This window comes from Dermacentor andersoni, chromosome 11 (genome assembly GCF_023375885.2).
Source record: "Dermacentor andersoni chromosome 11, qqDerAnde1_hic_scaffold, whole genome shotgun sequence".
NCBI lineage: Eukaryota > Metazoa > Arthropoda > Arachnida > Ixodida > Ixodidae > Dermacentor > Dermacentor andersoni.
In genome coordinates, this window is record NC_092824.1 from 78,279,910 (window position 1) to 78,301,077 (window position 21,168).

Here is a 21,168-nt window from a genome sequence, read left to right on the forward strand (position 1 = left end):
ATATCCGGGACAAATATTAGTAACATATCCGGGACTCTTCTCAATCTAATTATGGTAGCGTAGCGCGGAGTAGTGAACGGACACATACACAAAAAATGCAGTAAAACAGACAAGGACGGGCACAACAATTAACTCTTCATTCACAAGCCACCCAGCGATATATGTACTTTTCCGTGCCCGTGCACACAGTGACGTGATCGCCCCACAGGGAGAAGAAACCGCGACAGGAAGTTCGAAAAAGTCAAAAAGAACTGCTTGAATTCACTAGTACTCCTCGGGTGAGTGCAGGCTTATGGAAGCTTCGCAGATACGGATTGAGGCGTCCTCTTTCATCCGAGAGAAACAGCTAGAATGTTCCTTGCTTTTATAGCGAAGCTATTAGGCGCATGTTCTTGGGTCGACCGTCGGCGTCGGTGTAACCGCGCGTGCCAATGATCGCGCGCTCGTCGTCGTCCTCGTCGTACGCTAAATGACTTATCGCGCTTTGCGCCAACTATGGCCGCCGAAATCAAGTTTATTACACTTCTGGCGCAATTTTATCCAACATACCATAGCTATTCGCAAAGTGCCCGTAATTTCTGAAGAATCCCCGTCCGCTTCGAAGACCAAATCGAATAGCACAATATCTGATTCGCAATTCGAAAGTTTCACATATTCGCGCACACCTGGTGATCAGTTCACGGAGCGCTGGCGAGGTTCCTTAAGTGAGAATAACTGCCAGTCTTATATATTGCTACCCGAGAACGTTTCATTTACAGATACTTACAAATGATAAGCAGTTGCAGCAAACAACTTCGCCTAGAAGTCCACGGGCGACGCGCCTTTCACTCCATCCTCATCTGAGGAAGCAATATCGCAATGTCTTCAATTACGCCACAGTTCCGTTTTGGAAATTACTGCATAACAGAGCACGTTAACTCTGCACGCGCCCGGTCAAAGTGAATCTAGTCAAGCATGGATGGCCAGCGCAACCCGGACGAAGGACAAAAGGAAGTGGCCGACACGAGTTGTTATCCTGCCCTCGTACCGCCCACTTCCTTTTGTCCTTCATCCGGTTTGCACTGCCCACCATTAGGAATATGTTCAGTCACCAACTCGCCCAACTTGCTGCGTTAATCAAGTAAAATAATATAGTTAAGCTAGCAAGCAGGATCTGTCCCAGCTTCGCTTCATTCTTTTTATCTAAACTACAAAACGACCTATCCGCGTTTGCCTTCTAAACTATGCAACCCGGGTAGTCATTTCTCAGACTAGTACTATTTGTAAACTACTTGAACACATGTTCTATACTGAAATCATTAACTACTTAGAAGAGCCCAAAATTATTGTTGATTACCAACATGGCTTTCTTCCGTGGTTATTCATGCGAAACACAGTTAGCCGGCTTTTTACATGACATACATTCATACCTAGACCTAGGGTTTCAAGTTGATGCTATCTTCCTGGATTTCTCGAAAGCTTTCGATCGCGTTGCTCACCATAGACTAGTACTAAAGCTAATGAACCTTAACACACACCCAACCGTTATTGGATGGATTAAGGATTTCCTCTCATCCAGAGTACAATGTACGTCTGTTAAGAACAGTAATTCCTCTTCTACCAAAGTAACCTCCGGTGTTCCGCAGGGCAGCGTTCTTGGCCCTTTACTTTTCTTAATCTATATTAATGACCTGCCTAACTGTGTGTCTTCCCACATCAGACTTTTTGCCGATGACTGCGTAATATATCGATTAATTTCATGCGACAATGACAAAGATATTCTTCAAACCGACCTTAACGCATTAACACATGGTGTTCAACATGGTTGATGACTCTTAATACAGCTAAAACGAAGTTAATATCATTTACTAGGCGCAACCACCGTATTCCAACACCGTATGTAATATCTAACAACATAATTGAACTTACAACTTCAGATCCTTCTTCACCTTGGTGTTCACTTACAGTCTCATCTAACGTGGCATCACCACATCCGCCTGACGTTGGCATCAGCTAACCGCTCTTTAGACCTCCTCAAACGCAACCTTCAGCACGCTCCAGCTAAACTACGCAGACTAGCATACATCACATTAATACGCCCCAAAATCGAGTATGCATCAGCTATCTGGAATCCTTTTCAAACATATTTCACCCAAGAAATCGAATCACTGCAAAACCGCGCGGCCCGTTTCATTTTTTCTGATTATTCACCCTATACTAACATTTCAGCACTAAAAGCTCGCGCTCAGCTTGACTACTTATCACATCGCCGCAGAATTGCCTGCCTGTCGTTGCTGCACAAACTTTATCATCATCAGCACCTTCACCGTATCTTCTAACCAGCGACAGCCTTCTTTCCACGCACAGACCATATCTCCAAGATAAAACGCATCAGTTGTCGCTCAGCAAACTATGCTAACTCCTTCGTTCCCCGAACAATTGTTGCATGGAATAACCTACCATCACACATTGCTACTCAAACCGATTTCGCAACCTTGCAGGAAATTTTACACAATAGTTACGTGTAAATATCCATCATGTACTGTTTCTTCATACGTTGTTCAGTGCATATATTGTTTTTATTATTTGTCTTACCGTTCTGCGTGCACATTGTACAAGTGGATTCATGTCTCATTAATTTGTTAAGGTTCAGTGGCTATGGTGTTGGGCTGCTGAGCACGAGGTCGCGGGATCGAATCCCGGCCACGGCAGCCGCATTTCGATGGGGGCGAAATGCGAAAACACCCGTGTACTTAGATTTAGGTGCACGTTAAAGAACCCCAGGTGGTCGAAATTTCCGGAGTCCTCCACTACGGCGTGCCTCATAATGAGAAAGTGGTTTTGGCACGTAAAATCCCATAATTTAATTTTTTAATTTGTTAAGGTGACAACTGACGCAGTTTAGAGCAACACCTCGTTTTACTTCTTTTACATTGTGCCTATTTAATTCCCTTAATTTGTTTTCTCAGACAGTTTTGTATTTTCTATCTGAGTTTCACTTGACTAATCTATTTCGTATATAGTTTTACTTGTGTATTTTGCAAGATATCGTACGTATGTATAACTTCTGTGTTTTCTTTTGTAAAAATTTTGTATAACTTTTGTGTACTTCAGTTGTTTTTATCCGTAACGCGCAAAGCTCACATTTTTTCATGTATCGGTTCGCCCTATGTAATACCCCTTCGGGGACCTTTAGGGGTATTATGAAATAAATAAATAAATAAAATAGTGATCCACGATGCAAATTGCGAGCTGGGAAACGAAACAAGGACGACAAGAACGAGATCGAAGACAAGCGCTGAGCCCTGCCCCGTTCTTGCATTTCCAAAATTTACGCCTGTCGCTCTCCGTTCCATACCGCTCGTTACACGGTCCACAGCTCCTCTTTGCGTCTCCTCGCTGCAAGAGTGTATACACGCATAGGTGGGCACATCTTCGGCAAGCTGTCGCCGAGGTATTTCGCCTCGGCGAGTCTGTGTGACGCGCCCTAGCCTGGCGGAGACCCTTTTTGTCAGCTGTTCTAAAGCCAGCTAAGCACTCCGGACATCCGCGCCCCCCAGAACGAGTAACTGCACATTGTGCATCATCCGTCGCTCGTTTACCTACGAAGCTTCGTTTAGACTGGGCATCCCCTTCGCTCGAGGCTACGCAGTGCGGACAACCCGAATTGGGTACGCTGCTGACCAGCGGGAGACAGATCAACACTTTCTTTCGGCTCCACTTTTTTTTAACGCCTTCTGTGCTACGCCGGCTACCCAGACTCCTGCCATAAGATTATTGGTAACTGGCAGGTTCCCTTCGGGGCATTGTGTCGTGCTCGCGGACGGCCCTGCGCGGCAGCTTGCGCAAGTTCGTGTCCCGTTCCGCTTGGCTGTGCGCATCGCCTGGTTACATCGACCGTCTCGTGCTGCGCTTCTGAACAGTCACGGTCGTTTTGTTTTGTTTTTACTTGTTTGTTTGCTTGCTTGCGATTGTGCCGCAATTGCCGCCGTGCCTTGCAAGGCAAGATTCACCTACAGCCTACAGCGTCCTCCTCCTCCTCCTCCTCCTCCTGCCCGGGCTGCGGCGCCTTCCCGAGGGCGTATCAAGCAACGGCAAACCCTGGACAAATGGAAAATAGTGTCGCGGAGCGGCGCCCCCGACTCCCGGTGCAAGCCCGCTCCCCTGGAAATGGGCGCCGCAACCACCATCCCCAATGACATAACCCTTCTTTAGTAAAGTCTACTCCCTCCATCTTTCACTATCTCTCTCTCTCTGTCTCTCTCCAACATGTGTTTAGCAACTGGCTTCAGTATGTGCCGCAGCCGAAAGACGCTAGCTTCCACGCTGGCATGCAACGGAACGCAACCGTCGTCGGAAGGTACTCCTGCTGCCGCATTGTTTGACCGCAGATCAGCAGCAACAGCTATACGATAGCTGTTATGGACTATTTGCAAAGCGCCGCACTGGACTTGAGACTTTCAAAAAAGCGATAGTGTTAAGTCGTTCTTATGTATACGTATTACCTCTCGCTATCCTCTATGTCATCATTCTTTGGTCCCCCCCTCCCTTCTCTTGTTTCACCTCCTGCGCAAGGTGGCAAGACAGAGCATACTAGCTTGCGTCGACTTTCTCGGCCTTTCCTATAACAAACTCGCTCCCTGCGAACACACCGGTGAATATCCAGACATGATTATACGTAAAAGTTCGGTTTCGTTGTCCGCTGGCTCCTGAATATCACCAGTACTGTCGTCACATGCATCCCACCCGCGAATGCTTGCCGGATGTGGCAAGTGCCAAAAAGAAAAAACAACAAAACAACACAAACGCTTCGCGAAATAAACAATCAAGCCGAATTCGATAGTTGCACGGTGTGGATCCCTTGAGCATCGAGTGCACGCACTGCAGTGTGGCTACACGTACAGGCCTAAAATGTCTGACATTATTTACAGTTTCTGTATTTCAAGAACTTTTGGGGGAAAGTGAAAATGTGCGTAATTTCCTTATTTTGTTCCAGAAATGTCAGCAGCAGCCTACTAAAAAGACAGACGCACATTGGAGTTGCTTGGAGTGGTTTGCTACTAATGTATTCCGCTTCAGTGTATAGGCATCACTGAGAGATGCATGATGTCTGTGAAGCGGAACGTTTTTCGTATCTTTTGTCGGTTCCATTCAGTTGATTTCGTTCACAAAGTATCTGAGTCATTCAACGGATAAAACCTGCCACGAGCACATTTAAGAATTACATAAGCATAAGCACTTAAAGAGCACACAATTGCGAGCGCGGACCAATACGAACATGATTGTACGCCGCGTTAACCACCAAACACTGAAGCGATAATAGCAGTAAGAACACGCGATTTTTGAACGACAAAAAGAAGAGCATTTATAAGAGCCACAGATTACACATACCAAGACTAAATTAAACACCAAGTCGTAATCACCAGCTAATCCTCTCACTACACATTCGCAATATACAATACCAGTTTTTTTTTTTACCTTTTTACAACGTTATAATCAGCAACACCGTCATTTGAGGTGTAACTATACAAAATCATTCTTGCGGAGACAACAATAGATGAAGCATTTTTTGCCAATAACACGAGAGAGATATTAGGTAGTTTCTTGTATGACTTAGCCGCAGAGCTTATCCTTAAATATACCTCACAACGGAGCCTGGGACACAGCGAGTTATTTTTGGCGAGACTCAAAGCGTCATAAACGAAAGGACCGCCAGCAGACAAACAGTCTAATTTCCCAAACTGACAGGCCGACAGAAATTATTATTATTATTTGTTTTGAACACATCATCATCATCAGCAGCAGCAGCAGCAGCAGCAGCAGCCTGGTTACGCCCACTGCAGGGCAAAGGCATCTCCCATACTTCTCCAACTACCCCGGTCATGTACTAATTGTGGCCATGTTGTCCCTGCAGACTTCTTAATCCCATTCGCCCACCTAACTTTCTGCCCTCCCCTGCTACGCTTCCCTTCCCTTGGAATCCAGTCCGTAACCCTTAATGACCATCGGCTATCTTCCCTCCTCATAACATGTGCTGCCCATGCCCATTTCTTTTTCTTGATTTCAACTAAGATGTCATTAACTCGCGTTCGTTCCCTCACACAATCTGCTATTTTCTTACCCCTTAACGTTACACCTATCATTCTTCTTTCCATAGCTCGTTGCGTCGTCCTCAATTTAAGTAGAACCCTTTTCGTAAGGCTCCAGGTTTCTGCCCCGTACGTGAGTACTGGTAAGACATGGCTGGTATACACTTTTCTCTTGAGGGATAATGGCAACCTGCTGAGAATGCCTGCCAAACGCACCCCAGCCCATTCTTATTCTTCTGATTATTTCAGTCTCATGATCCGGATCCGCAGTCACTACCTGCCCTAAGTAGATGTATTCCTTTACCACTTCCACTGCCTCGCTACCTATCGTAAACTGCTATTCTCTTCCGAGACTGCTAAACATTACTTTCTGTTTTCTGCAGATTAATTTTGAGACCCACCCTTCTGCTTTGCCTATCCAAGTCAGTGAGCATGCATGGCAATTGATCCCCTGAGTTACTAAGCAAGGCAATATCATCAGCGAATCGCAAGTTACTAAGGTATTCTCCATTAGCTTTTATCCCCGATTCTTCCTAATACAGGTCTCTGAATACCTCCTGTAAACATGCTGTGAATAGCATTGCAGAGATCGTATCTCCCTGCCTTCTTTATTTATTGGGATTTCTTTATTGGGATTTTGTTGCTGTCTTTACAGAGGACTACGGTGGCTGTAGAGTGGCTATAGATATCTTTCAGTATATTTACATACGGCTCGTCTACACCTTGATTCCGTAATACCTCCATGACTGCTGAAGTTTCGACTGAATCAAACGCTTTCTCGTAATTAATGAAAGCTATATATAAGGGTTGATTATATTCTGCAGATTTCTCTGTCACCTGATTGATAGTGTGAATATGGTCTATTGTTGAGTAGCCTTTACGGAATCCTGCCTGGTCCTTTGATTGACAGAAGTCTAAGGTGTTCCTGATCCTATTTGCGATTACCTTAGTAAATACTTTGAAGGCAACGGACAGTAAGCTGATCGGTCTATAATTTTTCAAATCTTTGGCGTCCCCTTTCTTATGAATTAGGATTACGTTAGCATTCTTCCAAGATTCCAGTACACTCGAAGTAATGAGGCATTGCGTATAGAAGGTGGCCAGTTTTTCTGGCCACCTTCTATATATCTCGGCATTTTCCGTCCGTGGGGGTCGCCAGACGACGCGCGGACGGCATGAATCTGTGACGCGTAGTCACGTGATGCGCCGTCCGTCGCGGAAAAGACGGATTTAGCCCCTCGTGTGGATCCACCATGGCAAGGGTTACGACGGAGTGTGGCACAGCGATGTCGCGCGCCAGGAGGACATCACGAATAGGTGCGACGACATAGTCGCCATTAAGCACGGTTGCCGTTGAGGCCAATTCGACGGAAGTTAGGGCTTTTGGAGGTAAGCGAACAAACGCTGTAATGCAGAGGGTGTTCGGTTGTTCGGGGCGAACGTCTGAACAAGAGGAAGCTCGAGGCACAGCGTACCGGTGGAACAGTCGATGAGGGCAGAATGCGTCGTCAGAAAGTCGAGCCCGAAGATTAGGTCATGAGGGCAACTGGTCAGCACGGTGAACAGGAGTGGAACTTGGCGGCCAGCAATTCCTATGCGAGCAGTCCACATACCCCTGACGGCAACAGTGGCGCCATTGGCGACTCGTACGGCTCGAGTGGTAGCAGGCGTAATAACTTTTTTGAGACGCCGACATAGGTTAGCGCTCATTATAGACACTTGGGCTCCGGTATCAATGCCGTCAACGGAACACCATCGACGTCTACTTCAAACCCGCCGAGCTATCACCATAGAGACAGCAATATAACAAGAGCGGACACTCGGCGAAAATTGGAAACAGGAAATACGTCACGCTGTAGTATCAACGCCGACCGGTTGCTGCCGCGAGCATCGAAAAAAAAAGAATGTGAAAGGAGATTAACAGAAATTGTTTTGTTCTTTTTATTCTTTCGCAGCAAAAGTTAAAGTATCTGCGTATAAATTAAATTAAACTTTGCGGCTTACTTCCGTTGCCTAGCGACAGGCGAATCGGTGAATGACGAGCCAGATGCTTGTGTCATTCGTCAGACACACCGCCGAAGCGAGACTGGCCGCACATCTGAGCGTTCGGGTAAGCGAACGCTGTAAGCGAACGGTATATAGCCTGTTCGGGCACGCGTCTGCCTGTTTTTCTATTTTGGGATTAAGCCTGGTTTGGTCGCCTCCCGGCGAATTCATGCGTTTCTTCGGAACTTCGACATGGCACCACTGTACTACAGCAAGGTGAGAAAGCTTGTTCGACAGTCTGCGACGCACTTCTGGCAATTGGCTTACTGCCCGGCTCCTAGGCTAGACTTGTGACGCAGTTAACGAAAAACAGCGTGGCCGTCGTGGCGCAGTTGATTTGAATTAATGAATCGCACTGGGAGATGTTTGCGACGCTATCAGCCCCAATATTATCTTAACTCATTTGGGTAGTTTTTGGGCACGCTATGGTCGCCCAGCGCGCTGTGACGCAGTTTCGCGTGTACTGAATGTTATGCCCCAACCACTGGCACGCGCCGAAAGCTTCGGCGCGCGCTGGCAAGCGAACGCGCCGCTTCGCTTCGGCTGGAGGGAAAGGGCGCGCAACCACTGGAGACAAGCTCCGACGCGCGCCGAAGCTGGCTCCTCGGCTGCGGCGCACTGTTGCTGGACTATACCGTCTTCATCCGTCAAAGTCCGGCCTAAAACAGCCTGCTGTAAACTAAGCTTGAAACAATAAGTTAGTGATCTGTATGTGCTTTTAGATATAAAAAACACGTTTGAATAATGAATATACACCTGCCGCAACAGTTTTTTTATTTTTGAAGTAAGAATAGTGTACAAAATATCGACATCAGCGCTCGCGCGTCGTCTGTCTGCAAGATCGCTTTGCAAACACCTGCACGACGAAAACTGTTGCACCATTTCATTTTTTGGTAGCTTATTGCACAGCCATCTATGTAAGAATTGGGCGTGCAATGTATAACTGAAAAAAATCTGTGTTGGAAATATTGCCACGTAGTAGTGACGGTAAATAAATAGTGCCGGCTCAATCGCAACGATAGCGGCGAGCAATGTCGGCAATCGTAGAAAATCTCATCTGCGGGTCAAGCGCGTAGGTTTGCATACGGCAGTCGTCGAAAGTTACAGCCTATTCGCTGGTGCCCGCGCGCCTTCCAGAAACTACAACACAATTCGTGTCGCGTATGCAATCAGATTAGCAAGGTTCGTCGACAACAGACAGAACCATCGATAACATTCGCGAAACTTCCGATACGTTCAGGCGCATCCTGCACCGAGCGATAACGTTTAACATTTTTTAGCCGGAGAAATACGGTAACCGGCTACAAATAAAGCATCCGTGTCAATATAATTATGCTTGTTGGTGCATGAGAGAACTGTGAAAAAGTGGGTTCTGAGAAAATCAGCAAAACAGAATTGAAACACCTGTAGCACTCACACACACACACACACACACACACAAAAAAAAACTAGAATAGCTAAAATGTATGTAACTTGTATCTTGTCTCCCCCCAATTCTTGATTCTGCCAAATCTAGCCCATGGAGCACCTCTATTAGTCTAGGCTGTTTTGATGCATCAACACCGCATCCGGAGGCCTTCACATTGAGTGTATTGCTACAAAACATTTTCACAGTGTAAGGGCCATGTTCTATTGTAACTGGTTTCCACATATCAAGTTTGCCTTTCTTTACATTAATGAAATGACATACCGTCAGATAATACAAGCTTGAGAATTAGAGGGTTTTAATGGGAGTCTTTCGTTACCCTTTGCCAAGTCGTACTATTGAAGCACTTATTCGAATGTATGGGAGCAGCTCATTTGCATAGTATAAGAAATATATAAACAGGTTATTTTCACAATTTATACACTTCGTCACCACAAAAAGAAAAATTGCAGTTTATTGTTTTCAGCCTGCTATGATGTTTTGACTGAGAAAGATATATTCAATTTGTTCTGCGAGGCACGCAATAATTGCTGTGGCATATTATCTTATTGCACAACACTGCATACTGTAGCCAGCCACTATTAAAACTCAGAAGAAATTAATAGCACAATGCATATGATCAGGCACATAGCATATTATTGCACTTTCTTAATTCATGCCAGAACGACGACCACAGGCGTCCTTCTCCAACAAGGTCAGCATCCATCGTGCCTCCTTACCATCGGGCTTCACACCCTCAGCACGTTCAACCTCAGCTTTGTGGTGTTTAAAACAACCTCAAGTGAGTCTTACGGTTCCAGGGATAAGAAAGAAGACCGTCCTGCCTACCTTGGCCTTGAAGCAAGCAGCTCTGGATTGTTTGCACACTTTCTACTTTGATCGAGTCCACATATATACGGATGGTTCTTCCACTCAGACCAGCTCCACCAGCGCAGTGGTTATACCATCACGATCACTAAGCATCCAATACAAGATTTCTCACTTGACAACATCGACCGGTTCGGAGCTTGTTGCCCTCCGAGGTGCCGTTGATTATATTAATAACCAACCGGCTAATCGGTGGGCAATATTCTGCGATTCAAAGGCGGCCTTACAATGTCTTCTGTCATCTCTTCGTCGCAGGTCATGTGAACAACTCGTGTCGGAGATACGAGAAATGCACCATCACATGATCATGAAAGGACACGACGTCATGTTTCAGTGGCTGCCTGGTCATTGCGGTATCTCCGGCAACGACCTCGCTGACGAAGCTGCTAGGAAAGCACACGAAGGAGCAACCCTTGTTTCTGTACCTTTATAGCGGACCGACGCAGCCCAACACTTAGGCAAGCTAGCGCACTCTTTTGACATTGGAAAAGTGGCACACACCTGAATTCACTCAACATCGATTGCATTCCCTCGATCCCTCTATGCAACTGCGGCTGTTACCAGGTCTTCTGCGAAATGAGGAAACAGTGCTGTGCCGCTTACGTTTGGGCGTCGCATTCACCAGTGCATATGCATTTTTGAGTGGAATGGCTGATAGCTCCGAGTGCAATGCCTGCGGTGTCGAGGAAACCATAGAACACCTAATGTGCTACTGCCCATCTTTTGAAGATGAAAGGCAAGACCTCTGCAGAGCTCTCAAACAGGTAGATGGAAAGCCGTTCACATTGAACAAGATCTTGGGACCATGGCCTCGCATATCGCAGCTACAAAAGGCCACAAAAGCGCTGCTGCGATATTTGAAAGATACCAGATTGAGTCAGCGTCTGTGATCCAGACTGAGTGACCGACTGATATCCCCAGTGGACTTTCTCTTCTTTTAATCTTTCCAACCCCTTTCCCTTTCCCCAGTGTAGGGTAGCCAACCGGGCTCAGTCCTGGTTAACCTCCCTACCTTTCATTTATCATTTTCTCTCTCTCTTCTTAATTCATGCCTTTTTTTTATTTGCACGAAAGCTACTGCACTAAAATAGTATACTAGAACATACTTAAAAAGCACAATTTTATACTATGATAATAATCAATCATTCAAATTTTTATTGTAGTGCCCAGGAACAGCTAGAGAGCCTTTGTACTGGTGCACTTAACGAGCACTATGTGAGACAAAATGTAGAGAAAACATGAATGTAGTAGACAAAAAAATGGAAGATAGAGAAACAAATAGGGAAAAAAGGAAACGCGGAAAAGTAAAAGGGAGTTAATCCTACGTGATTAACTACAGATACACAAAACACAGGAAATGAACTCTGAAGTATGTTTTGCAGTCGAGTCTTATTAGCACAATCTTGTAACAAGCCCAGGCAACGAATGTGGAATGCTACCTGGTATACTGTTGCGGCACGAACAAATGCATATGATCAAGAAGCTTTAAGGAATGTATAATGTCATGGACCACCTTATACAGGAACAAAAGGTGTGATTAATTAAGACTTGAATCTAGAGGTGCGAGCTGAAGTATATTTGAGAAGGCTCAACTGTGGTCGCCATAATGGCAAAAGTGGTGCTTTAAAATAGATATCAATTTATTCTGGATGCGTTCAATGAGGTCGGAATTAGATTTGCTCATTGCACCCCCCTCCTACAGAGGCATACTCTAGTAGTTGGAGGCACACAGCAGAATTTCAGAAACACAACAGGTGAGTGGAAATCATGCAATATAAGGCATGCAATTCCAAGAGCGTGAAGGGCATCTTGTGTAATTATCTATGTGAAGAGAAGCTTAGCATTTTGTCCAAGTACACACCAAGATCTTTCATTTCATCGACCCTAAGGAGTGGAGCATCACGTAGGGTGTATCAAAATTTCACATGGTGCGTTTTGTGCATATAACTTAATGCCATAGTGTTGGAAGCATTTAAGAGTACTTATTGCTTCTGCACCAGTTTGAGAGGGAAAAAATGTCTTTTTGGAAGTCGATGCAGTGGTGAACACTGTTGACAGTCTGAAATAGTCTGAAAGTCTGAAATGTCGGCACACAAAGTCATGCTGTTCATTTATTAAAATGCTCTTAGCACTAACAGAAAGCGAGGAATCCCATATCGATTCAAACACCTGACGCACTGAAGAGGATAGATATAGGTCGGCAGTTAGTAACTGCACATCTAGCACCTGATTTGTGCATGGGCAATGTTCATGCTACCTTCCGAGTGCTAGAAAAGGTACTAGACTTTAGGGAACTATTGAAGATGCTTGTGAGAACGAGGAACAAGTATGCTTCCATACGTCTTAACCCTTTCAGACACCACTTTATCCCGTTGATTGAAAAGTTGCTTTCACCACATCTCTTGCATCCTCAGAATCGTAGAAAGTGTACAGCTGCAGCAAATATTAAGAATTTTCAATTGTTTAGCGAGTTTTGTCAAGTTTACAAAATTTCGACTCCATGCGAAAACTCACTACAGGAACACAAAATATGAAAACATGTACTATTTCATGTTTTGAAAAGGTTGAAAAGCACTTATCCAGCCACTTGACAATTATGCCTGGTGCACGACATTGTAAAAAACAATGAAAGAAGTGAACCCGTTACATACAACATACTGACGCAGAGTAACAACACCCAGCCCTCTACCTTCCCACTCATTTTGTTAGAACATTCTGCACATTATTCAAAATTGCACCACAGTTCCAATAATAAGTGTTTCAAGATGTATGAAACACATTTTAAATACCATTACTTTCATCAGTGCTTTTGCTATTGATGCAAGCTCCTGCTGTGCCCAATTGTGTAGACAGCGTCTCAAAGGGTTAAGCTCTGTGGAGGAAATACCATCAACACCACAAGAAAGGGAAAGTTTAAGGCAAAGTTTAAGGCACTTCATATACTTGGACACGAGGTTTTCATTGACTGTTAGCATACACTGCGCCAGACTGAGAAGGAAGGTTACTTGAAGCATATTTCACACCATATAGCAAACAGAAATGTTCTGCAAAGGCATCAGCAGTGTTCGAAACAACACCGCTATTTTCATGAAGAAGACGTACATCTTTGGCACTCCTTTTAGAAGAGAGAGCCCACAAAGCTCCAGAAATATTTTGAATTATGTGTCACGCTGGCTTCAACACAATCAATGTGATCAAAGTGATGATTCTAATAATAATAATAATAATAATAATAATAATCTTAGTGGTAACTTGGCACACTAGACTAAAAAGAAGGCTGATGCCTGTATGTTAGAGCATCTGATAACCAGCCATCTAAAGCAGGAATTTGCAGGATGCAGAAGACACTTCCTTCCCCTCCACGTGCACACACACTTGCTCAATAACACAGCACGGCACACACACACACACACATTCAACAGGTGCACAACACACAGGAGCGCCAATGAAGTCTGGTTCCAAGGAAGGAGAATCCAAATCGCCAGGGGGGTGGAGAGAAAGCTCTGCATGCCAGATATAATCATGGAATTGTGGTGTCGGGCCATACAGGCGTGATGAGGGCTCAGGCTGTGCTGACCACTTGTTCAGACGAACTGAAGAAAGATTACTGCTGTCCACAGAGACGTCAAACACCCTGCAGTATAGACTAGTGCAACGTTGCGTTGGTATTGCAGGGTGTGCTACTTGAGGGGTTTGAGGCAATCGTCGAAGGCTGGCATGAGCTTGTGACAACCGAAAAGACGGGAGTAAAGGGTGCGTATTGTCCGGCGCTGAACAAGCTTAAGTTTGTCAGCGTCGAGAGTTTGGTACGGGAACTATACTGATGAGCAGTACTCAAGTCGTGACAGAATGATAGAAGTGTAGAGTGCTCGGAAAACCTTAGGTCATCAGGGAAGGGAGACACGGGACACAAACCCAAGAAAGGGCCGGTGCTTACATACAGTGCTGGTGACATATGTGGAAACGTTGAGAGAACAGCTACATGCTACACCCAGAATGGGAAGGGCCCGAACAATCTTTATAGAAGTGCCTCCAAGGAAGAAGGTTGGACGTGCAGCAGTTTCGTTGTGGCTGATACGCATGGCAGCACTTTTTACGGTGCTACTACAAAGTTTGATATTGTAGGCCCAGTCGTTCACCTTTACGGAATGTATTTATTGTAAGCACATATGCTGTGCATCGGCATATTGTTGTTGTGGAAGCGTTAACTTGTTAATCAAACACATTCTGTGCAGATGCATTAGTAACTTGGTTTTGAGTACATCTTTGTCCTGACTACAATTTGTAGTATCGCAGCAAGAAACATTTTAGTGGAGGCTGAAGGGATTCCAGCAGTTTAAGCATACTGACTGCACAAAACACTGATGACACCTTTTCACTTTCCCCACAATGCACTCACACCATCTACACTTTCCATAAGCAAAAAGTGAGATAAAAAATCAATTACAGTTTCATTGACTCCGTACTTGCTGCTTCTGAAGCGGGCATCGAAGCAATCGTGGTATACGCTGCTACATGCATTGGTCTTGCATGATGCAGGTCCTGCTATGCACTGCACACAGGGCACACGTTGCAAACAGATAATTTCTTTTTGCAGTGCTCAACTATAACGACACACTCACTCAAACATGACTGCGTTGTCACGTATGCTTCAGTGCGTCAGTGTTCTTGATTGCTACACGAGCGAATTATCCTCAACTAGCCCAAAAGACGGACGCACTTGAAAGAAGTGAGTGAATGAGTACAGTGAACTTGTACTGAACTGTATTCACATGCCGAATAGACGAGCGCAGTGTCAGCTGAAATAGGCGGCACGGCTGATTATGTAAGTACTTCCAATAGTTGGGCTACTAGTGTATTTCACTTTCGGAAGTTATCTTTACCACTGGAAACAGCGCAGAGCTTGCCCGTTAAACTTGAGTCAACCGACACCACACGAAACACGCCGCGGTTGACCAACCCATCTTCCACACGGTTCATTCACCACATCACAGGTCACACGAAGTCAAGAGTGCCATATTTTATATCACTGCAGCACTAAACGGACCTGAAAATTCATTTCCTTCGACAGAGTTTCTCAGGTGAGTTCGTTCACTCGCCAGTTACGAACTCGATGGACGCGCTAGGCCTACGCGTAACGTAAACAACATCGGCGATAGGCGAGTGTTGATTATCCAGACTTCGGAGCTCGTAAACGTGTTTCCATTCGTTTTGAGCACAACAAAATGCACATACAACAAGCACAGACGTTGCGGCAATCGTGATTCGGTTGGCTGTTTTAGCAGACGATCGTACCGAGCCCGGCGGAACCCAGTGGGCAGGTTGGATTAGTCGGCGTCGTTCGAAGTCGCTTCGGATCCACGTCGCACTGCCACAACCCACGGTCGTCGGTCGGTCGGTCGTGCCGTTGTCGGCCTACTATTACAACACTGTCTTTCAGGAACAGTGTCGCGCGCGTCGTGCGTCCAAAAAAACTCGGACGATCGTTGGTGCCGGCGTCTTCGCACGGTCGGCCATTACAGGCTTAGCAGCCAGAGGCTCCGCAGCCTCCGATTGGTTGACGCCTGCGAGGCGTCGCAGCCTCTCATTGGTGCACGCCGGCGCAGCTTCGCCGCGCGTCGGCAAACTTCTAGCATCGGCAGAAGACATAATCGCTGCGCGACGTTCCGCTTCACCGAGTTCCCGACCGACGCTTTGACGCATTTGACCCTTCGGCGCGCGCCGAAGCTTTCCAGCGCGTGCCAGTGGTTGGGGCATTACTGCGACAAGTTTTGGCGCTTTCTCTGACCGCCAACAATATTGCAACTCATTTCATTACTTTTTGGGGCACCTTTCGAGCGCAGTGGGCGCACCTGGCGCTGTGACGCGGTTACCGAAAGGCATGCTCGGCCGTGGTGCACGGTTTCGCGGCGCTTTAATGCACTGACAAGACAAGTTCATGGCGCTTTCACTGACGGGCACCCCAGCTCGGTGGAACAATAAAGTTTTCAATCAATCAATCAATCACTGACGCCCAACATGGTTGAAAACTATTTTCTGTACTTTTTTTTTTACTTATGAGGCCCGCTCGCCGCGCCCGTCCTGACGCAGCAGGAAGCAGCTCGACCGTGGTGACAAAGTTACTTTGGCGCACACTGAGTCTTACTGCGACAAGTTTGTGGCAATTTTTATCTTCCGGCAACAATTTAGGCTTTCTTTTGGTACTCACGCTTGTCGAAAACTCGACGAGCAATTATCAAGAGTGATAACACGGGAGTGTGTCGCTTGCGCCTGCAGAACGCGCAAGAGATAATGCCAAGGAGCTCAAACGCCAGGAACTAATAACTCGAAAGTTCTGTCTTATGAGCGGCACCCAAGCATTTGTCTTGAGTGCGAGTGGGAGTTCTGCGGGCGTCCAGCATGGTCTGGTTGAGAGCCTGTGTTGTGGCAACTTGTGTGTATTCGTAGCGTACTATCGCGTCGGTTGTAGCCAAGTTCGCGAAACGCGCCGTAGCCCGTGCATTCGTGCTATTAAAGTGCAGGAAATCAGGTCCGGGAAGAGGGGAATGCTTGGAATTAGAATGTTATTGTGGTATGCACGGTATTGTTTCGGGAATCGCGTATTTTCTACGCCGTGTGTGTAGATACAAACTACTTTTGTTTGTAATGGCGCCCATTCACCACTTTCGCACGCTTCGCCTCTACACGCGTTATTCTTGCACGTTAATACCAAAATAACGCTTTCTTGTAATTCAATTCTTTCAGCTCACGTCGTCTGGTGGAGCTTCCTACGGAAAATACTGCTCCTTACCTGGTGCCGCAACGTTGGATGAATGCACAAAAAGCCCGCAACGAGCATTTATAAATAATAATATAAACATTTGCTCATTTCGCAAGGCGTCTTGCATATTTGTGAAATTGCACGTGGCACATATTCGATGGAGGCTTGTGAAGATCGTTCGCAATCAATTTTACTTAACAATAAAACTATTTCGCGCGAAGACCGCGCGCGGTTGAGCAGTAGAAGCAAAAAAGAAAAAAAAAACGGAGCCAGCGTGACGCGTACCATCTAATATTCAAAACGCGCGCGTTTTGAAACCGGAACCGGAAATGTGGTTCAGGTGTTGACGGCTTGGTGCGCTGCATTCAATTGGGCCGCTGGGCTCTATAGGAGTGCCTGCTCTAGTATTTCTTTCTCTATGCTATCACTCTCTAATGACTACACGGCCCCCGGTGACGTGTGAACGGGTAGTGCAGATGACCGCAGCAAACAGCAAAATCCAGATTCTAGTTCTTAACTGCTCTCGCAGTAAAATGACAAAGCAGGATGGCAGTTCCCTTTATAGCCTCGTCAAAAGCCTTCACCCAAACGCCAGCTGTTGTAGCAAACAAATACAAATTTTGCGAGCTCGATCACAAAACAAGATATAGAAATGAACCTGTTGTGCCCGGTACCTACAGTTGTCAAGCAGCTTTCACGAGGTTCCGCATGACAGCTCTGCTCGCTGCAGACTCATTCGTGCGCACACACAAGCTCGTGCACAAGAAAAAAAAATAGAAACAAGAATGGAGCTTGAGTACGCAGCTGCTTTCCTTTTTTTTTTTTTTTTTTTGTTGCTTCGTGTAAATGTGATGTCTCGTGGCTGACGGACGGACCGCCGATTTTTTCTGCATTCTCCAACGTTTACATCTCTAGCACATACGCGATCATGCAGCACCAGGCACTTTTCGTACATCCGGAGCGCAGTGCAAGATAAAACTAATCTTCCTCGCCACCCCTCCCAGATGTCATTAATGTAATGCAAGTTTCTTTGATCACGGCAAGCCTGGACTACGGCCGCAAGTGTTACGATCGCGCAGTCCGCTGACGTCAGCGATTCCTCGACCGCTGTAGGGACGGCGGCATCGACCAGTACGGAGACGTTTAGAAAGAGCGTACACACCCAAGTGGTTTAGCCTGCTCAAGGAGCCCAAACTCTGCTTGGCTTCTCTCTTTGCATTCTATTGTGTGCAAGACTAACAGCGTTTCCCTAATTTTGAGTCCTGTGTTTCCAAAACTCCCTAGTAATGGCCACCACGACCGCGGATGCTGCGGACTACGCTACCTTTGCCTCCCTGACGGCCCTGAGTCTGGGTGAGTGGGCAGTTTTGCCAAAAAAAAAGAAACGCAACTACAGCCGCGTGTTAGGCATCCTGGAAAGCCTTTTAGCGCTACCACACACTAAAGACAGTTGCACCCTTTGGGGTGCAATTTGCCACAGAACAATAATCGTCATCTGTCTTGCTCGCGTTTCACCCGCCGTGGTTGCTCAGTGGCTATGGTGTTGGGCTGCTGAGCACAAGTTCGCGGGATCGAATCCCGGCCACAGCGGCCGCATTTCGATGTGGGCGAAATGCGAAAACACCCGTGTACTTAGATTTAGGTGCACGTTAAAGAACCCCAGGTGGTCAAAATTTCCGGAGTCTTCCACGGCGTGCCTCATAATCAGAAAAAGGTTTTGGCACGTAAAACCCCATAATTCCTCTCGCTTACGTTTCGTTTCATGAAAACGCTGCACCCGTTACTTTCCTGTCGAGAATGCTCTGTCATGCTGATAACGCGCATGCCGTTCCTAACTTGGAAGTGCCGGGCTCGCAGCCTTAAAGAAGGGAAATGCGGGCAAGACAGATGACGATCATTGTTCTGTGGCAAACATGCCCCCCCCCCCCCCCCCAAAGGGTGCAACTGTTCTTAGAGTGCAGACGGGGACAAGAGGATGACACCGCAGTGTCAATGTACAGTCGCGATCAATTTGAAGGTGATCGCGCGAGCATCGACTGGCGGGCTTTCCAAGCAGCATAGCGGCCGATTTCGGAACTGCGAAGATAAAAATTGCGCTGCCTTCTTCCCCTATTATGCTCGTCCAGGCTGCAACCATCACCCCCAAGACCAACTCGCCACATTTTTATGTTTGTTTCCCTTTCATGGCAATGATTTGTGTGCGTCGCTTCCTCGTGCATATCTTGGCTAACAATGACGCCTCTGTGCAAAAGCTCATAACGCAATCGAAATGAATTCGCAGGTTATGCCATGAACGGTGACGGGAGTGACAGCTTTTCAGGGAATACCAAAAGAGAAAGAGGGGAGCTATCTGATGTTTCCCTCTCGACCGACGGTGATGACGTAACGTGGCGCGGCTCCTAGTTTTGGTCGCCGCTCGAGCGATCACCTTCAAATTGATCGCGACTGTACTCCTCATGCCCCCGTATGGTTGCGCTAAAATGCTTTTCGAGGACGGCAAGCACCGTGCCAAAGGCTGGTCAGGTAATACGAGATGGGCAAGCTGGCTCGAACATATGTGGATGTATTCACTGTGCAAGTGGTCCTTACGTTCTTCATTGATTCTTACTTCATGTGTCTCAGTGTTTCCTTCAATTGCTTGTTTCCTTTCCCCGAACGCTAGCGTGTACGTCGTGCCAAAACGTCTCGTCGCGGGCCACGATACATCGCCTCGACATTCGATGCAAGCCCGCTGGCGCCGAGCGTCCCTCTTGCGTGTAAAACTGAACAACCACACGTGCGATGAAGGTTACAGAAAGAGCATTGGAAAATGCGCGGCGTTTCCCGGAAGGCGCGGATGAACGCGTGCATCCCGTGTGCGCATGCGCGGCTTCGTCCACAGCTGTCCCCTGTTCGCAACTTATAAATCACAACACTGAACATTTATTCCCGCTTGTTTGCTACGTGCAAGTTCGGCAAACGCTGCGTAAATCGGTAGTAACTTTTCATGAAGTTGAGCCAGATTGCAGTGCGTGCGTAAAACAAGATGCGTGGGTAAGCGAGTAAAACGCGTAAGCGGAAAATTTCCGTTAAAACGAGAAAAAAGAAACGTGCAATCTGGGCACTTTTTTTCGTTAATACCTTTGTTGGAAAGTTTGAACTTTTTTTTATGAGGGAAGAACGGGCCCGAAAGATGACCATGGCCCGCGGCTACCTGGTATTGGATCTGGAGGACAATCCCACCGCTGTCCACCAGTTATTGGATCTTGCCATTGAGTGCGGGAGTTGGCCGACGTAGAGGAGGATGTTGAGATGAAAACTGGGGGTTTATTTACATTATTTACAATAAAAACATGCAGTAATTAACAGTCATAATGTCGTTGATGGCCGGCAGCAAATCGGACGCTGCTGCCCGTGGCAAGAAGAACGAAAGAGATGAATGAATGGACGAGTGCTTCTCTCTGCTCCCTGCCTCTGGCTTTTAACCCCTTCGGTGTCTCGGGGTCACGACATTTTCGGCCAATGGTAGGCGCCCGTGCAAGTGCAGTCACGTTCGGCTCAGGGGGTTCGCTCCAAGTGCTCCACTGTTCGAGGGATGACTTGCCACCGGTATTGCCTCCAGGTCTGCAACTGCCGTCGCAATCGGCAGATGGTGCGGCTCCGAGGGCTTCACGGTGGCTTACAGCCGGCGTTGCCTTGGTGTTGCATCCCCGTCTGAACGTGCTCAGCTGGAGGAGACGGGTTGCTTTCTAACGAGCCTTCAGAGCTACAAAGCAGCTTTGCTCGGGACCCAGGTTACCTGGAACCGTGCCACGCTCCCGTTGAACTTTCGGGCAGAGTCAAGCAGTGGGACAATAGCTCCACGTGCGGCGCACGAGGTGGGGGCCACCAACTTGTTTGGACGCGCAACGCGTCGGGTTGAGGTCGCCCACTTGTCTGACAGGTCCGGGAACGTGTTAGACGCGCTTCTGCGCACCTTAATTGGGTGCGACGGCGATTCGATGTGGTCTGGTGAACTCGAA

At 46.8% G+C, this 21,168-nt stretch overlaps 1 protein-coding gene across 3 annotated transcripts in view; it reads right to left on the minus strand.

Moving 5' to 3' along the window:
- Window positions 1–21,168, minus strand: part of LOC126518071 (uncharacterized) — a 158,975-nt gene that overhangs the window by 13,197 nt on the left and 124,610 nt on the right. The window lies entirely within an intron of this gene.